Source organism: Schistocerca serialis, chromosome 8, assembly GCF_023864345.2.
Source record: "Schistocerca serialis cubense isolate TAMUIC-IGC-003099 chromosome 8, iqSchSeri2.2, whole genome shotgun sequence".
NCBI lineage: Eukaryota > Metazoa > Arthropoda > Insecta > Orthoptera > Acrididae > Schistocerca > Schistocerca serialis.
The window spans coordinates 261856663-261874271 of record NC_064645.1 but is presented as its reverse complement, the minus strand read 5'-3'; positions in this window follow the sequence as shown (position 1 = coordinate 261874271).

Sequence of the window (17609 nt, the reverse complement as noted above, 5' to 3'; positions counted from 1 at the left end):
TCATCTGTTCGCAGTAACACACTCTCTCCCCTACTTCCCTATTCATAAGAAATTCTACTCCAGTTGTACGATTTTCTGGTGCTGTTAATATTATCCTATACTCATACAACCAGCACTCTTTGTCTTCTTTCCATTTCACTTCACAGCCTTCCACTATATCTGCATTCTGCCTTAGCATTTTCCTTTTCAGATTTTCTTGCATGCCTATCACGTTCAAACTTCCGAATTTCCACATCCCGACTCGTAGAACGTTAATCTTTCTTTGGCCATTCGATCTTTTCTCACGGGCGCCTCTCAGTCGGCAGTCCCTTTCCGGAAATCTGAATGCAGGACCAATCCGAAATCTTCTGCCAATGGAGAGATCGTTAGGACACTTTTTCTATTTCGAGCCACATGTCCTAGGGCATTGTGTGTCTTCAATGAAGTAGTTGCCATCTCCTTCTACAGCCTCATTCCGTTAATCATTGCTGATTGTTCGACCTTTTGGCGGCGGTTTTCCACTAAAAGAGGAAGAGAGTGCCATGAACCTCTGTCCGCTCCTCCGCACACTTTGACTTGGCCGTTGGCTGAATGAAGGTGACTTCTTATGCCGGAAGTCTTCGACCGCCACTGCAGATGATTTTTATTCAAATTTGAGCACCGGGCCCTCAACTCTGGCGGAGCGGTTCTAGGCCCTTCAGTCCGGAACAGCGCTGCTGCTACGGTCACATGTTCGAATCTCGCCACGTGTATTCATGTGTGTGATGTCATTAGGTTAGTTAGGGTTAAGTAGTTCTAAGTCTAGGGGACTGGTGATCTCAGATGTTAAGTCCCATAGTGCTTAGAGCCATTTGAACCATTTAAGCGCCGGTGGGTTTCGGACCTTGGACAGAGACCGTTTCGATTACTAATCAAAGACTCAACCGTTACACCACCGGCGCTGTAAGCACACCATACCCGTGTTTTCACAGCGTGCTAAGGGCCTTGATGTCACTGAAGACGGATTTCAGAACCCGTCGACTGATCTGAGATTTCTCGTTCCCTGATACACGCAGCCATTCGGTATCGTCTCCTCCGTCATGCACAAATTTCAGTAGTCAGTTTCTGTATTCACGTTGATGAACAACGCTATCGCTGCCGTTGCATTCCACGTTTTCATTTCGAGTTTGAACATAACTGTGTTAGCAAACGTAACTAATGCTGCTGACACGAAAGTCTCGAGTATTAATAGAAGCGACGATTTCCTCGATCTTCCTTCCAATGTTACTCCAAACTCATATAATTTGTTCTCAATTGAAGCCGATATACCGTCTGTCCCACTTTCAGAGGAACGGGCCGGGTCTTCATAGAGTGAGGGCAGTCTTGTATAGCGTGTTCCTGACCGTGTGCGATTCTTCTTGTGAAAGGCTACTGGTACCCCATGTTTTGGAGAAAAGCTCAATAGAAGACTGTTCGTAGCGTAGCTTGATGCTTGCCTTCTATTTGTAATAACGATGTACAATTAGTGGAGCACGTACAGAACCATCAGTTATTCCACAATATGATGCGGAGAAAGAGTTGGTTTGTTCATCAGATTCTTCCTAACCAAATAAGCAACAAATCTATCTTTTCTGGATCTATTTAGTTTTTTAGTGATAAGCCACTGCCCGCAGCGAGACTGAATGCCACCTGCTGGAGGTGTAACGCGGTTACGCAAGTACAAGTCTCAGACAAATATAAGAAAATCCTCGAGAAATTCAATCTTGAACATAAATGCACACCAAGGGAATCCTGCAGCTTTCGCTTTTCTCTTTGACCACGAACGGTAGCTGTGCAATGTCCTCAATAGGTTACAAGTATCAGGCGTGGTCAGAAAAGATCCATGAGGTCGTGAGTGCATTACGTCGGAGCTAACTGAATCCGAACGTGAGCAAATTGTTGGTTCTGGTATTGGTTGGTTGGTTGTTTCGGGGAAGGAGACCAGACAGCGAGGTCATCGGTCTCATCGGATTAGGGAAGGACGGGGAAGGAAGTCGGCCATGCCCTTTGAAAGGAACCATCCCGGCATGTGCCTGGAGCGATTTAGGGAAATCACGGAAAACCTAAATCAGGATGGCCGGACGCGGGATTGAACCGTCGTCCTCCCGAATGCGAGTCCAGTGTCTAACCACTGCGCCACCTCGCTCGGTGTGGTTCTTGTATTGTGGGTGCTTTCATAACCAAGGTAGCTGAAGGGTTTGGTGTTTTGATAGGCACCGTATCGAAGATTTATGCCACATACAGGGAAAACGGAAAAACATCATCAGCTAAGTCACCACGCGGACGAAAGTGTGCGACGAGTGATCGTGACGAGAGGTCTCTGAAGAAGATTGTGACGATAAACCTGAGAATGTCCGCTGCAGAAGTCACTGAAAAACTGAATGTCTTAGTAACGAGCCCTGTCAGCACCTAAATAGCACATAGAGAGCTCCATAAGCAGGCCATTGCATGACGAGCTGGAACTTAAAGACTACTCAGCTATTATGCGAATGCCTGTAACAGCCATAACTGGACTATGGAGCAATGAAGGAAAGCTTATTGTTGGACGAATCTTGACTGTTTCCAACTTTTTGCCCAGTTTACGCCCAAGGATAAAACATGACGGTAGTTCGGTAATGATTTGGGCAGGCATTTCGTGATATTCCATGGGCCGCACGGTTCCTCTGCAAGGCCGCATTATTGCCAGGGATTATGTGACCGTTTTGTCTGATCGGGTCCATTCTTTGGTACAATGTTTGTGCCCTACTGGTGATACTGTGATACTAGAATAATGACACTTCTACCCGGTTCACACAGCTAACATCGTGCGGGACCAGTTTTGTGACGACGAGGATGGACTGTTGCACCTCCATGGCCATCACTCACCAGATCTCAACATTATTGAACCGTAGGTCTACTTTGGAGAGAAGGGTGTGTGATCGCTATCCACCTGCATAGTAGTTAGCTAACTTCCTACTATTTTTCGGGAAGAATGGTATGAGAGTCCCTTAATGATCATACTGGGTAACGACTGGAAGTTGTTTTCAATGCCAACGGTTTTCCCTCATCATGTTAGATATAGTTAATGTGTTGCCTTTGTGGTATTCCCATATTTTTGTCGACCCCTTATATATAAGTAGAGCTTTGTGGAGCGTGAGTGTCATATTTATTGAATGCTGACCAAGGTAAACCAAAAACTTATTTGTCTTTGGGACGATCCAAACTTTTGCTCCGGTTTATTTGCGATGTTTGAATAGCATGTCCACTTATTAATGACACAGATGAAACAGTCGTCAAAGCTATGGGTGGATATTGATGACCCTGCATCAGTTCAGTTCACAAGAAAAATTTAGGCCGATGTTTCCTATGACTTTTCTTATTGATTACTTCGAAATCAGAGGAAACCTAAGGACAAGAGTACGAACCAACAAGATGGCAGAAGTATCCTAAAAGAGACCCGGGTTTCAACAGAAAATGGTCATCTCTTTTCATAACAGTGCATGACCAGTGAATAAACTATCCTCTGACTTTCACGTTTTCATTAGCTGCAGATATCTGTGGCTGGAGAACAGATTGGCACAAATGCTCAAATCCTTACAGACTATTTAGAACCGCTCACAGTCATTGGACAAAGTTATGTGAAGTTTATAAGCTAAGAGCACTTCGTAGAAAACTAAAATTAGACCCTCTCATACATCTTATAAGAGTTCACTCATACAGAAAGTTCGTTACTTCAAAGTTGCCCAGAAATAACGATTTTAATATGACAAATAACATTTTAAAATGCATTCAGTGTGTACAGAGAAAACAGAGTAAATAATACTGACTATGAATTAATAAAGTTGATAGCGGCGGTAGTTCTAGTAATGCTAGCAGTAATAATGACATTAATAATATATTTTAATAATAAACAGGACAATAACAACAATAACGATAGTGCCAGGATAAAAGAATATATAGGTGTACAAAATAGATTTTTTTCTAATATAGCATGTTCTGGGAAAAGGAAATATAAGGACAATGCACCAGCTAGGAATACTGGGAAATGAGGAAGATATGGCTGGGAAAAAAGATGCTCAGTGGTAACGAGTGCAAACAATGACATTGGTAGTCATTAGTTCGCTAATACAATGCGGGAAATTATTCCAGAAACAGGTTCCTGTTACCGAGAAGGTCTTCGAGAAAGTGGATGAACGATGAAGTGGGAGAGAAATGATTTTGCTCGGATAGGAATGGATGTTACTGCCACCTTGTTCACACAAGAGTGTTAAGATTGAGGATAGACATGCGGGACAGTGTACTTTGGTAAGACAGAAGGGAGTCTATTGAAATATCAGCTCTTGTCTGATGGAGCCAGTATAGCTGTGAACGTGATGGTGAAATATGATCAAAGAGTCTGATATTACAGATACAACGAACACAGGCATTCATAGCCCGTTCCAGGCGCCATGAGCTTTCCTGAGGTATATCTTGCGGGATAACATCACTGTAATCAATAATTTGAAGTATAAGTGTTCGTACAAGTTTCTTTTCCAGGTCAAGAGGGAAGAGCTTTTAATATTTGTGTGGGGCACAAATGCCTTCTTGCACATTGCAGTTACGTGCTCAGTCGAATTTAGATTTTCGTCTATTATTACTCCTAGACTTTGCTTAGGGTGAGAGATTGATATTTGTCTCATTTTGTATTGCCAATATTTTCGGACAACGAGCCTGAATGACTAAACAGTGCCGCTTGAGTTTTGGATGGCTTGAGCTTTAACCGTCCATCCTGTAGGTAGTGCACACGGGTCGGTCCTGAGATTCCCGATAGCTGTCGTCAGTTTAATTGGTTTAGGCCTTAGATACAACTAGATGTCATCAGCGTACATGTGATAGTGGCAGTAGACAAAGCTTGTGACTCACTGTTTACGTATAATGAAAAGAACATAGCGCCTTATATCTATTCCTGGGAGACACCTAATACTGATTCCCTCCATTACTTCATGGCGCTGGATACACAGGTGAACGGTGAAGAGACACATACCTTGTCCTTGGGGCGAAACGCGCTGCTGGAGGACGTGCAGGCGGAAGAGGAGCAGCGCGCCCCTGGAGCGGCCGCCCACGGCGACGTCGAGGCAGCAGGCCGCGTGTTCGGGGCCCGGCGCGCGCACCTCGCTCAGCGACACCGGCTGCGAGTCCCCTGCAACGCCACACCGCCTCAGTCAGCGGCTGCTGCAGCATGCGTTAACCTTAGCATTACGATCTAACTTACCTACCATAGCGAGTGTACTGGAGATGGTACACATGTGGTGTACTTTGCATCTCGTGTGGTTCGTGGCCAAGTGCGTAAGTGCTCCAACTCGCAGGGTCGGGATTTCATCAAAACTTGCATCAATTAATTACAAAACAGGGAAAATTTAAGATCGTGGTTAATGTCTCAGTCCTATAAGTCATCCCCCCCGCACTCCCGCCGCCCCAACTCCCGAGTACAAGGAGCTGAATGTTCATACAACCGTGCGAAAGTCTCAGAATACTAGTTCTTTGGGCTGTACTTCGACTCACGCGTCACACTGAGCTGATTGTCAGTTGTGTTATAAAAGCTTTGAACCTTTGTAGCAGTTTCTGCACTTTGTCATTTTGTTGTCTGTTCGTACTGATAATACCAAGATTCGTCACCAGTTATCATATTTTCCCAGAAAAGAAATATCCGAGTGTAGCATTTCAATCGAGGCGTGACGGGCATCCTTCCGTCGTTGTTTCTTTTCGGAATCACTGTTTGCGTGACAAAACTTCTCAGACACATTTCGCTTCTTCAAAACATTCTGGAGAATACGGTGTTGCAGTGCCTATGTTGTTAAGAAGGACGATGCACAAATACAGGCCGTCACGCAGAAGCGACGACATATGGAAAATTGGGTCTGGCTGGGAGCTGCGCACGGATAGCCAAAGCAACTTAATTGCTTTAATGCTCTCCATAAAGCGAGAAATTTGGATTCGGGACCGGGTCCGCATAAATTTTCATTGCAATCATTCACTTATACAGCCTGATGGTTCTTATTCACAACTGCGAATGCATTTCAAGTAGTCTGGAGAATGCTTTGAAGACTGGTTTGGAAGTGTTGCTCCATTATCGTTTGTTACACAACAACACATACACATACAGCTTTGTGTCCACTAGTTAACACTGCCTGCTCACAACGGACTTGTGGAATGCAAGACTTTTGATTATATTTCATAGTAGGAATCGCCCCCATAATTAATGTAATGATGCCTCTTATATATCAGAAAAAAACTCAGTCTCGGGATCTTTTGGACGAACAGTCTAGCATATTTATGTGTTACGTATCGCATGTATGACCACTGTCAATCATTTTTGTAGGGAGATCGGGGTAAGATGACAGTGTTTGGGTAGCCGGAGACTGACTTTTCTCCTGATGTATGAGAGGCGTAATCACATTGTTTACGGTGGCGACTCCGACTATGAACTGTAATCAAAAGGCTTGCGTTCGACAAGTCCGCTGTGAGCCGGCAGTGTTAAGTAGTGTGTCAGTGTTGTTGTTTAACAAATGAAAATGGAGCAACACCTAAAAACCAGTCTTCAAAACATTCTCCAGACTACTCGTCTTTCCATGTATTAGCGGAATAGGTTTCTGTCCTATTGTATCTAGTTCCATGCATTAATAGAATGCCTTTCTGTTCTATTGTAGTTTTTGCTTAAATTTTCATTTGAATACAGTAGATATTATTTTCACAATTTTGATAGCTAATGCAATAATACCAATAATACTGTGGCCAGATGACTTCTGATATATATATATATATATATATATATATATATATATATATATATATATATATAATCTATTTTCTACACATTCTTCTACATCTTCGTATAGATGCGCAAGACGCAATATGATGAAACCATTACTAGTGAGTTTTTTCTTATAAAGTGTAAGACAATACATTAATTAATTAAACTGTGAAGTTTATGTCTGATTCAATAGTATTTAATGAAATTATTATTTCATTGAAAATTAATACAACTCTATATCACTATTTCTAGTTAACATCTAGTCTTCTGGTGGAGGGCTCCACATTATACTTTTTTTGAAAACTTTACTTTGTTGCTTTAAATGTTTTAATTCCACCTAGTGTGCTTGCCTATCAAAGAAAATCGGTTTTATAGGTGAGCTCCTTACAGTACTTAAATTTGATGTAGCTTAATTTTCCGGTTTCATTTTCATTTGTAGCCTTTTCTAGTCAATGGTTTAAAACCTAAAATACTTTGGCACCGGTTTCGCTTAATGGAAGTAGCATCTTTTGAAAGCCCTGTTCTTATTTATCTAGAACTCGGGGTCCATCACGAAATTAATAATGAGTTTCTGAGGGTTAACTTTGAAGTGCTGCTACCTGGGCATGAGTACCTTCTCTTTCAGTATAAGCCGTAACAAAAACGTGATCAGTGGTATGAGATTTTTACTCTGCGGCGGGGTGTGCGCTGATATGTAACTTCCTGGCAGATTAAAACTGTGTGTGCACGATTCGTATAAGTGCTGAAACGGAAAATACTGTAGTATACCTCGGCTTTCTTCCGGATCCAAGAAATTCCTGAAGCTAGTGCGAAAAGGGATTTCGATTAATAACTGAGATTACGTTATATCATTCAGAAGCTTGCTCTCTGTACCACAGGGTGGCCAAAAACAGTCTGAAAAACTTGTAAGGCAGTTTCAAGATAGTGTGCACCGAGAAATAATTCTTTAACGAATTCGATACGTTGCTGCGTTTTCTAGTTAATTTAGCACTGAAGTTGCCAACCAAGCAGTTGTGCACCCAAATTGAAGCGGTTCGCCAAATAACAATAATTAGTATCAGTTGTTCTCACAGCATAGATGATGGCACACAAGACTCCTGAGCCGTTGCTTCGGGTTCGATCCTCACTACCTTCCCACGTGTAACTTTTGTATCGCTCTCTTGTTCAGTTTTAGGAAGCCAAACAAGGGACACGTTTAGCGACACCGACTCTGGCGAGCAGCTTGAATTTGCTTGCGCAATGCCCTGATTGGCTAAATTCAGTTCTGATTAACTCCGAAACGGGGCAACTTATAGAATTTTTTTTAAAGGTTTATCAGCACCACCAACCCTGAAACATCATTACGAGCTTTTCAGAGTGTTTCTGACCACCATATATAATAATGATAAATTTCTTTCGTATTTATTTTTCCTTTTTTCTATTCCCTGTCTCCCTCTCTCTCTCCCTCTCTCTCTCTCCCGTTCTCTATTTCTTGTCTTTTATGGTCTTGTTATTACAATTAAATTTTTCTCTTAATAAGTGGGGCGATTAAAGAGGTTCCGTTTGGGGGCGTTACTGCAGTGTTATGCAACGTTGCGCAACTACGAGGAGGGTATATAAGCACCGATATGTTGGCAAGGGATTAGTGTGGCATTCCTGTCTTTCCGATTTGCTTGCGATAAATGTGCAAACGTGAACTGTGGCAACATTACCACATGCGTCCAAACTGGATCAATGTGCTGTTATTCTTTTCTTGACTGCTGGTAGACATCCACCAGACAATGAATAATGTATGTAAGGCAGAATATCTGTCGAGAAGCATCGTTGAGGAGAGGTGCGCCACGTTCCGAACTGGCCGCGATTCAACACAGAACGACAGAAATACGCATTTTTACCATCTTTATAAAGAAACCTAACTTGAAAAACTGTCCAGTTAGTTATAAAAGTGTTGGACAATCACTAAGAATAAACAAATGTAAAGGAAAAAGTCATGTAGCGTCATTACAATAGAATCTCTTACTGCATAGTATAGAATGCAGGTTGCACACGTCATCCTCAACTCAAAATCAATTTCGTGAGGAGATCCAATGTCATTTTTCTGTTGTGTACTCATCGGAATCCATTTGACAGCCTTTTAGAAGAGAATGACAACTGTTTTTCAGAGCCGGAGGCCAGAGACGAAAGGAAACCGCCAGTAGAGAACTGGTTGGTAGAGGGCTTGATTTGCTTGGAAAGGAAGCTGACAGTGCTCAGCCGTCACGAGCGATTTCAATGGTCCCTCCGAGGGCGAGGTACGGCGCCGGTGTAGGAGCAGGAAGAAGCCGGGATATTGCGGTTGTTATTGCTCGAGATAAGTAATCCGCGCGCAGGCATTGTTTCTGCGCGCTTAATAACGGCGCGGATGGGCGGGTAGGGGGTCCACTCGACATCAGAGGCGGGCGTACGCGGCCATTGTGCCCGCGCGCGCACCCTCGCGGCCTTTTGTGGCCGTGGATTACATCCTTCGACGCGCGGAATATTTCATGTTTTCTTAAATTCGGCGGCGCGAGACAAAGCGATCCGGAATTAATTGCTGGCAGCGCCTTGGAACCGGTTATGGCGGCTTCGGCAGGAGTTGGTGGTCCTTTGTCAAGCTTCCCGTCCCCAGTGGGGCGGCCCCTCGATGAACGTGTCCCTGGACTCCTCATTGATTTATTGGCTCCGCATTATCCTTTCCATAACTTATTTCGAGATGAAAACTCGTGGACGTCTACTTTTCTAGTTCGTTTCTATTAAAGTGCAGCCCAAACTGGTCATTAATTAATTGCTACACTGTTTATGCAGCTACTTCTACGTACTTCTACGTACTACGTTGCAACTTTCTTCACGCTAAACAATACTATGATACATTGATTAATAGTGTTACGTAACTCGATGTCTCAAGTATATGCGTTTATTTATTTTTTAAAATATTTATTCCATCATTTGTATTGTGGTCGTTTAAAGTTTTGAGGAGATGTGTTGGACATGAAACTGCAATGTCCAAAAAGTCATTTTTGTGTGCAAAAAAGTTTTTGTTGGATTGTAAGTAGTTATTGTCTGGAACTTGTTCATCAACTCACCTAGTGTCTCAAGGAATTTGTGAACTTCCTTCTAAAGCCTGCTGTTCACTGCAAAGTCGTGGATTCAACTGTCTTCATCCCTAAGTCCTCATATATTTTCAGATAACCATGAGAGAAGTATTTACACGAATTCAAATTGGACTTACTGAAACGATCCTTCGTTTTGAGTTGCTCTGCATATTTGTACACTAGAATTAAGGAGACGTAGTTGCTCAAAGACATAAGCTGGCTATCAAATTTATTAACATCATCCAAAAATGCTGTTTCCTAATCATTACTAACAGTTCTTGGAAAAATCTTAATTACTCTGGAACAGGTTTCATGTCTTCAAATAAGGTGATAAGTCCACCATTGAATGTAGTTATTCGAACTAAATATTTTTCACTCGCTTCCATAATCGTTATTTCGAGAGTTAAGATTTTTTCTTCTGTTTCCTTCATATAACGTTTCATCTCATTTACGCCCTGACTTTTCCGTTACTTTTTGATTAAGGTTATACCGAAGCATTTAACTTTTTGTGCTGTATGTTTCGTGTGATACAACCCGAAATTGCTTAGTCTGATACAATACCAACGTATCACTCTGGTAATTCATTGGTTACAATGTCGTGGCCTGCAGTATAGAGTATAATGTCTGTTGTATCCAAAGATACAATAAAATGTAATTCTACTTAATGGTGTTCTTTCGGGTATATTGCTGTGTTGTTGATATATATATGTAAGATTCTCCATCTTCAGGATGGGTATATATATTGGTATAAGTGTATGAAAATTTTCGTAATCTAGAAAAAATTGAAAAGACAGGTCGTAAATGGGGTGGACTAGAAGAAAAGCTATTAATTCTCGAAATAACAGTAAGCCAGTGAAAAACATTTAGTTTCAGTAACCACATTCAGTGGTGGCCATATAGCCTATACATAAATCCATCCCGAGAATGGAGAACCTCATCGATTTCATACAAAAAGATGCTTGCGGGAGACTTCATTTTAGATATGCAGATACAGAAGATTCATTATTTCTATTTACTTACTAAAACATCGTACAACATACATTTTATGTTCGTCTATCATAGCTTTGACAGATGATAAATGCAATGCATGTTTAAATGGCAAAAAGATATTTTTTATATGATATGATCACAGTTTAATAATTTTCAGATTTTTCCCTTTTCTTGTATTGTGGAACCTTATTTCTTCCCGAATTTCATGATTCTACGTGAACGGAAAGTTGTCTATAGGTTTTAATGAGCGAGTTTACGAGTGTCAAAATATGTGACATAAATGTCCGAATTTTTTGACTATGTTGACTTAGAAGCTCCTATTTCTTGTACTGTCAAGGGAACATCGATCTTAGTTAGTAACAAAGATTTGAATTTGGTACGTCAATCTGTACACGAGAAAAGGGGTTCTTAAGAGACCGATACATTAAAAGACAGCAGAGACATTCGCAAATCGTTGGATTGGACGCGGAGGAGATGTGTCATGGCCGGTTCGTTCGCCAGACTTGACGCCTCTAGATTTTTCTTGCAAGGATTCGTAAAAGACATTGTTTATAATTCTGTTCCCACTACACCTGAATATGTGCAAGAGAGAATTATCAGAGCATGTTGCTAGGTGATAAGGAATACCACTCAATCCATGATAAGAAGATTGCAGCACTGTATTGATACCAATGGTCATCAATTCGAACACCTTCTGTAAGTGGATGTTCATGCCACCTTTGTGACCTTCGTTGATATTCAAAGACCTTACTGTTACACATAATTGGATTCGTCTAGATAGCCGCTATCAGAAAATAAGTACCAAACTATAGCATCCCATTTAAAAAAGCAAAGCTGACCTTCATGTCTCTGGCGCGACCCCACCTAGCAACAAAATACCAACATTGTATTATTACCACCGTAGTCCCATGCAACATTTCTCCCACAAACTTTTCAGCAACTATCATACTTTCGGAGTTATTCTACGTGGAAAATGTTAGTGACTCGCCCTGTATACCACGGAGAGATGCATCAAACCAGTCATCGGATTGACGAGAGCAACGGATATATTATGGCCTGATAAAAACGTCTCAGCTTTCGGTAAACAGCCTGGAGTGGAAATCTTTATATCAACTTTTTCGCCTATCACTCAGTTGCTGAAACATTTAAAAAGAGAGTACGTATGACAGAAATCACACTGCCAATATCTACGTGCACGACACGTAGTCACGTTACCTTACAAGACAGAAACGCACGTAACGGTGAGTGCCGATGCTCATATGAGCTGCATGTCACTTTCTGAACACACAAACAAATTCGCGTGTTGTTGGTCTCTCACGCTGCTCTCTGTAGTGAAGGATGTTCACTAAGGAGCAGGAGACTCGCAGGAGCTGGAGCATCCCGTTCATTAAGGCGGCGAGCCGAGATGGGCCCCTCTGGACGTGTCTCCGCAGCTGTTAGCGTAATTACGGCGCCGATGTAGTCTGTCGAAGCTGCACATTAATCATAAATCACTCACATTAATTGCGGCATTTACTAATTACTTCACCAAGGAGGCGGCCGCCGGAACGAAACGGTACGGGACAAAACAGCCCAGAGACAGAAAACCGATAAATTCGAGAGCAGACTCAATCTGGAGCAATCGGGAGAGTGAGTAGAGATGTCTTGTTTTATCCAAGCAAAATGAAAGGCCGTGAACTGCCTCTTCGTTAGAATATCGCTTTTCTACGTCAGATAAATTTCTGTATAATAATTTGGTGTGTCACGATAGCTTTAATGTATTCCATTCTCACAGTACCGGTCTCCACAAGTAGTTGCCATCTCCATACGTGATAAATATGCTAGAAAACTTCGTCAAAATATGTAACAAAAATACGTAGGCCCCTTGAACATGATAAAGTCGCTTGAAATATTTCACTGAGGTTACACTATACCGTCACATGGGAAATAAGTGCTTGATTGTATCTTTTACAAATGTTGACGATGTTTTTAGTGGACTAATCACATATGAAGATGCCAACTACTTGTCGAAACCGGTACTGTGAATATTTGATACATTCAAGTGATCATGACAAATCAGCTATTATACAAACACTTATAAGGTCGCATGCATATGGTTGACAAACGTCAATTAAAAAAGAAAAAAAGGGAAAGATAAACGCATGAACTACAACAAAACCTGCTTAACAGCTCTTACATCTAAGGTACTGACAAGGATAATATGCAGAAGATAACAAAGAAAACTGAGTTTACAATCAGTCTGGTAAAGGCACCAACGTTGCTCTTGATAATGAAGGCAAGACCAAGGAAAATCAAAATACTTTCACAGGTTTTGTAGACTGATAGAAAGTTTTCGACAATGTGAAATGGTGCAAGGTGCTAGAAATTCTCCGAAAGATAGGTAGAAGCCGGCCGTTGTGGCCGAGCGGTTCTAGGCACTTCAGTCCGGAACCGCGCTGCTGCTGCGGTCGCAGGTTCGAGTCCTGCCTCGGACGTGGATGGTTGTACTGTCCTTAGGTTAGTTAGGTTTAAGTAGTTCTAAGTCTAGGAGACTGATGACCTCAGATGTTAAGTCCCATAGTGCTCAGAACCATTTGAACCATTTTCGATAGGTAGAAGCTATAGGAAAATACAGGTAATATACAATATGTACAAAACTGAGAGGGTCTAATAAGAATTGGAGTCAAAGAGAGATGTGTTCGGTTTAAAAGAGGGCGTAAGGCGGGGTTGAGGACCTCTTTTTTCCTCTTCAGGCAGCACATCACCGATGCAATGACGGAAGCAAAGAGAAGTTCGGAGCTGAAATTAAAGGACGGATTGTAAGGATATCAGTGATAAGATTTGTTCGTGATATTGCTACCCTCATTGAAAGGAATGAAGAGTTATACACTATACTGAATGAACTAAAGCATAGACTGTCATTTGAGTGTTAACCAATGAAAGAGGAAAGTAATGAGATGTAGCTAACTGAAATTAACGATAAACTTCTTCATCATATCAGAATCGTGGGCGAGGGAACAGACAAAGCCAAAGAATTCTGCTACCTTGGAAACAAAATAACGCATGAAGAGCAAAGTAAGAAATAAGATGTATTCTACCATAGACAAGAAGAGCATTGCTCACCAAAAGAAGTCACACGTGGGCCTCAATCAGAGGATGATGTTTCTGAGAAAACAGAGGATGGGGCCAATAAAAGTCGCCTGGAGAACACGCTTCAGAACTTCCCGGGTACAAGCAACACAGCAAAGGGAAGGATATCCAGTACTAACGTCACTATAGCAGATGTTCAATTTTAGGCCCCTGACAACAACTTTCTGAAGGCTGATTGAAGCTGGACTGCTGGAATAACTGCAAAATGTTCTGCTGCAATTCTTGAAGACCATAAGGGTTGTTGTGATACACCATAGACTTGAGGGCTTCCTACACAAAGCAATCGCTCACTGACCGATCAGGTGACCTGGTTGACCAGCTGGGGCCGCGATTATCGTGACATCTGCTTACAACCCTCTAAGGCGTGAAGATTGTGTAAATGTGCTCTAATATTCGGCCGGCGGTATGGGCAGTTGCTCCATCCTGTTGGAAGTACCTGTACGTCTTTTTCTCTCCCGTCAATACTGCCATTCATGTCCCATCGTATCCACTCGTCTGGGCCACTTTTGTTTGCCCCTCCCGCCTCTGTGTGTCGACAACAATACTAAATGGATGTGAATCATGAATTGCGTGCTAACCTGAAAAGAAGAGAATGCAAGTATTGATATATGTTGTTAAAGAAAGATGCTGAAAATTATGTGGACTACGAAAATAAGGTGGACCTCCAAAGAACAGACGAAATAAGGAATACGTGTGAAACAGTTATTAGAAAAAGACATAGGATAACACGATATCTTTCAAGATAGGACCGGCCACAGAGTGCTCACCTTCACAAGGGCCGGGTGTGCGTGTGGTATGCTGGCCAAGACTTGGCCTGTGTCGACTTTAGTCTTCCTTTCCAGAAGTACTCGGTACCGTGTGGCACTGTATTTACTGTTGCGGTGTGGCATTTTTCTGTTGGCAAAGCTCTCTTCAATTTGGCAGAACTGTATTATCAGCACTGTTGACTACTCGCTATTTGTTCGTCGTACGAAGGACGTTCACAGGTTCAGTGGCTTTAACACAAAAAGAGGTAGTCTAGCGTTCATTTGTTACAAGTCTGTAAAACTGAATAGGAATGACAGAATAGAGGAATGAGAAAACCCAATGTATATTATGCAGTCGCATAAGCGTCGGGTACTGCAAATTTGCTATGAAACGATATTAAAATATGAGTCCCATGAAGGAAGTACTTAAAGGTTTAGCGGACAATTAAGGAGCGAAAAGTTACCACAGTCGTCAGACGGCGTTCATTGTTCCGCATATCAAGAAGCACTTAGTGCTAAATTTGCAGGCATGCATGGCGTGAAGAAATTGGTTACAGGAACAGGAAACTTTCTAGGGTCTCACACACTATTTCCCTGTCAGTTGCAACAGTATTCGTGGAACTGAACGAAGAACCTGAAGACTTTGTATATTACTGCACATTACGTTCGTTAAGTTAAGGGGCGTGCCGGAAACGACTTTTCGATGTAAAACTGAGTATTGTTGAGTTTATGAAAGAAAAAGGAATGCAGGAACGAAAACTATAACATCTGGATTGGTTTGCTAACCTCGCATTTTAAATTGACTTGACTGTACACTGCCTACTTCTAAGTTCACAAACAACTCGTTTCTGATTTGATGAGGATGCATTTGAAAAGAATATCGTATTGTGGAAGGGACACATTGTGAAGAACGCAGTCCAGTTCTCTAAGCTCACTGCCGTTAAAGAAAACGTGATATTTGAAGAAATAATTGTGGCCTTGAACGAATTACAAGGACCGTTTCCTTAACGTTTAGAAGATACTGCCAATCTTACATCTGTTTTCGATGTGCTTAGTTTGTTGTTTCAATTGAAAGGGCTCCTGTGCATGTGCAGATGCAACTGAATGATATACAACGTAATTCCTGTTTTAATGACAAATCCTTTTAAGTCAAAACTGTCCAGGCAGTTTACATTGGTTTCTGCAGCTAGAGTTATCCCATTTCCGTAATGAGGTGGCAGAAATGCTACAATATTTCGGTCGACGTACTTGTGTAAGAGACTTCATTTCGATTACGGAACTAAGTAAGTCACGATTATATGGTAACATGAGTGAAACTGTCTGCGCCGGTCAGTATGCGGACAGTTTGTGCCAGATAAAACTATATTACGTCTTCAGAGCACCACAAATAATTAAATAGTACTGAATATTTTTTGTGGTCCATGTTATTGAGGAATGTGAAACATAAAACCAAGTCGTATGTAATGTGATTGCACTACCATTTAAATACAGTGTTTTCACACTTTCCTCTCTCTTCGCGCTGAGTCAGAGAGGCGTGACGGCAAGGAAAGAGTGCAATGAAGCTGAGTGCTACGGCACTCTTCTAGGATCTGGCTCGCGATCCGAACTCTTGATCACCCCTGTCTTAAGAAATCAGGGATTAACATGAGAGCCAATAGAGGGAACTGTAGAGGGCAAAACCTGTATGGTAAGACATATAGGAACATATCCAATAGATGATTGAGGATGATGGATGAAATTGGTATTCTTTAAGGTGAAGTACTGGCTCTGCCGAGTGAGTCATGGTGGGCCACATCACACAGATCAGAAGACTGATGTTCACCCCGGACCCCAATAGAAATCAATTAAGTTTATTTATTTTGCCCACATGTCACTTACGAGTTGTAAAAGCTTTTTTAAAATTTAGTACTGTTTCAAATTATGTGTCATATACTTAATAATATTGTCCTGCCCACTGGTGCTACACATAATGGTAGTTGGGAGGATATGTAAGACACTGATCCTCGCTGAGAACCATTACCTTTTATACTAGCCTATTTTGGCCGAAGTTTTCCAGCTGTGTCCATATTTCTGCCCGTGAGTCGCAGCAGACAATCATTTGGAACACAGAAATACATAAAATGGACTTTCGTCTCGGAATCCTAAGATTCTAATTGCATTAAGTGAACTTTCGAACAGCACAGTATTTCTTGTCTTCTACATTTCACTCAATCTTCTCATTCTTCCAGTGCTTCCCACACTGTCTGTTCCTCCATTCTACCTGTATTTATGTTATTATGGTACTTTACGTACCCCATGTATTCTGTACTTACAATTTTCAGGGCTATATTTTTCTATTTTCTGAATCACTTCCGATATGCAATATCCCCAGAAGCTATTCTTTATTATTCTTCTCACATACTAATTTTATTTTATTGAGATTATTAATAAATTTAAATTGTATTATGAGCACTGCTTCTTCGAGATTAGTGTTGTTTTTTCTTTCTTTTTTGATCTCTTTATATTTAGTTAGTTTTTAGCTTTTAACTCTTTCATTGTATTAACACTGCACTGCCAAATAAGACGTTTACTTTCCATCCACTCCACACGCTTGACGAGCAGCATTTTTTTTTCAGTGTTGTTCAGAACCGCTGTAACTCCTTTGACCACGATAGTTAAAGTCTGATGACCGACTTCTGTGTCGGTAACAGGTTAACGAAATAAATTTATTTAGTAGAATACAAGCATTGTTCTTTCCATTTATAATTGTTCATTCCATTTTACTGGTCCCCCAATTCTTTCTCACATTCACTGAGGATAGCAGTATCATTAGCGAATCTTATCATTGATATCATTTGACTCTGAATTTTAATTCCACCAATGAATCATTATTTTATTTTTACATATGAA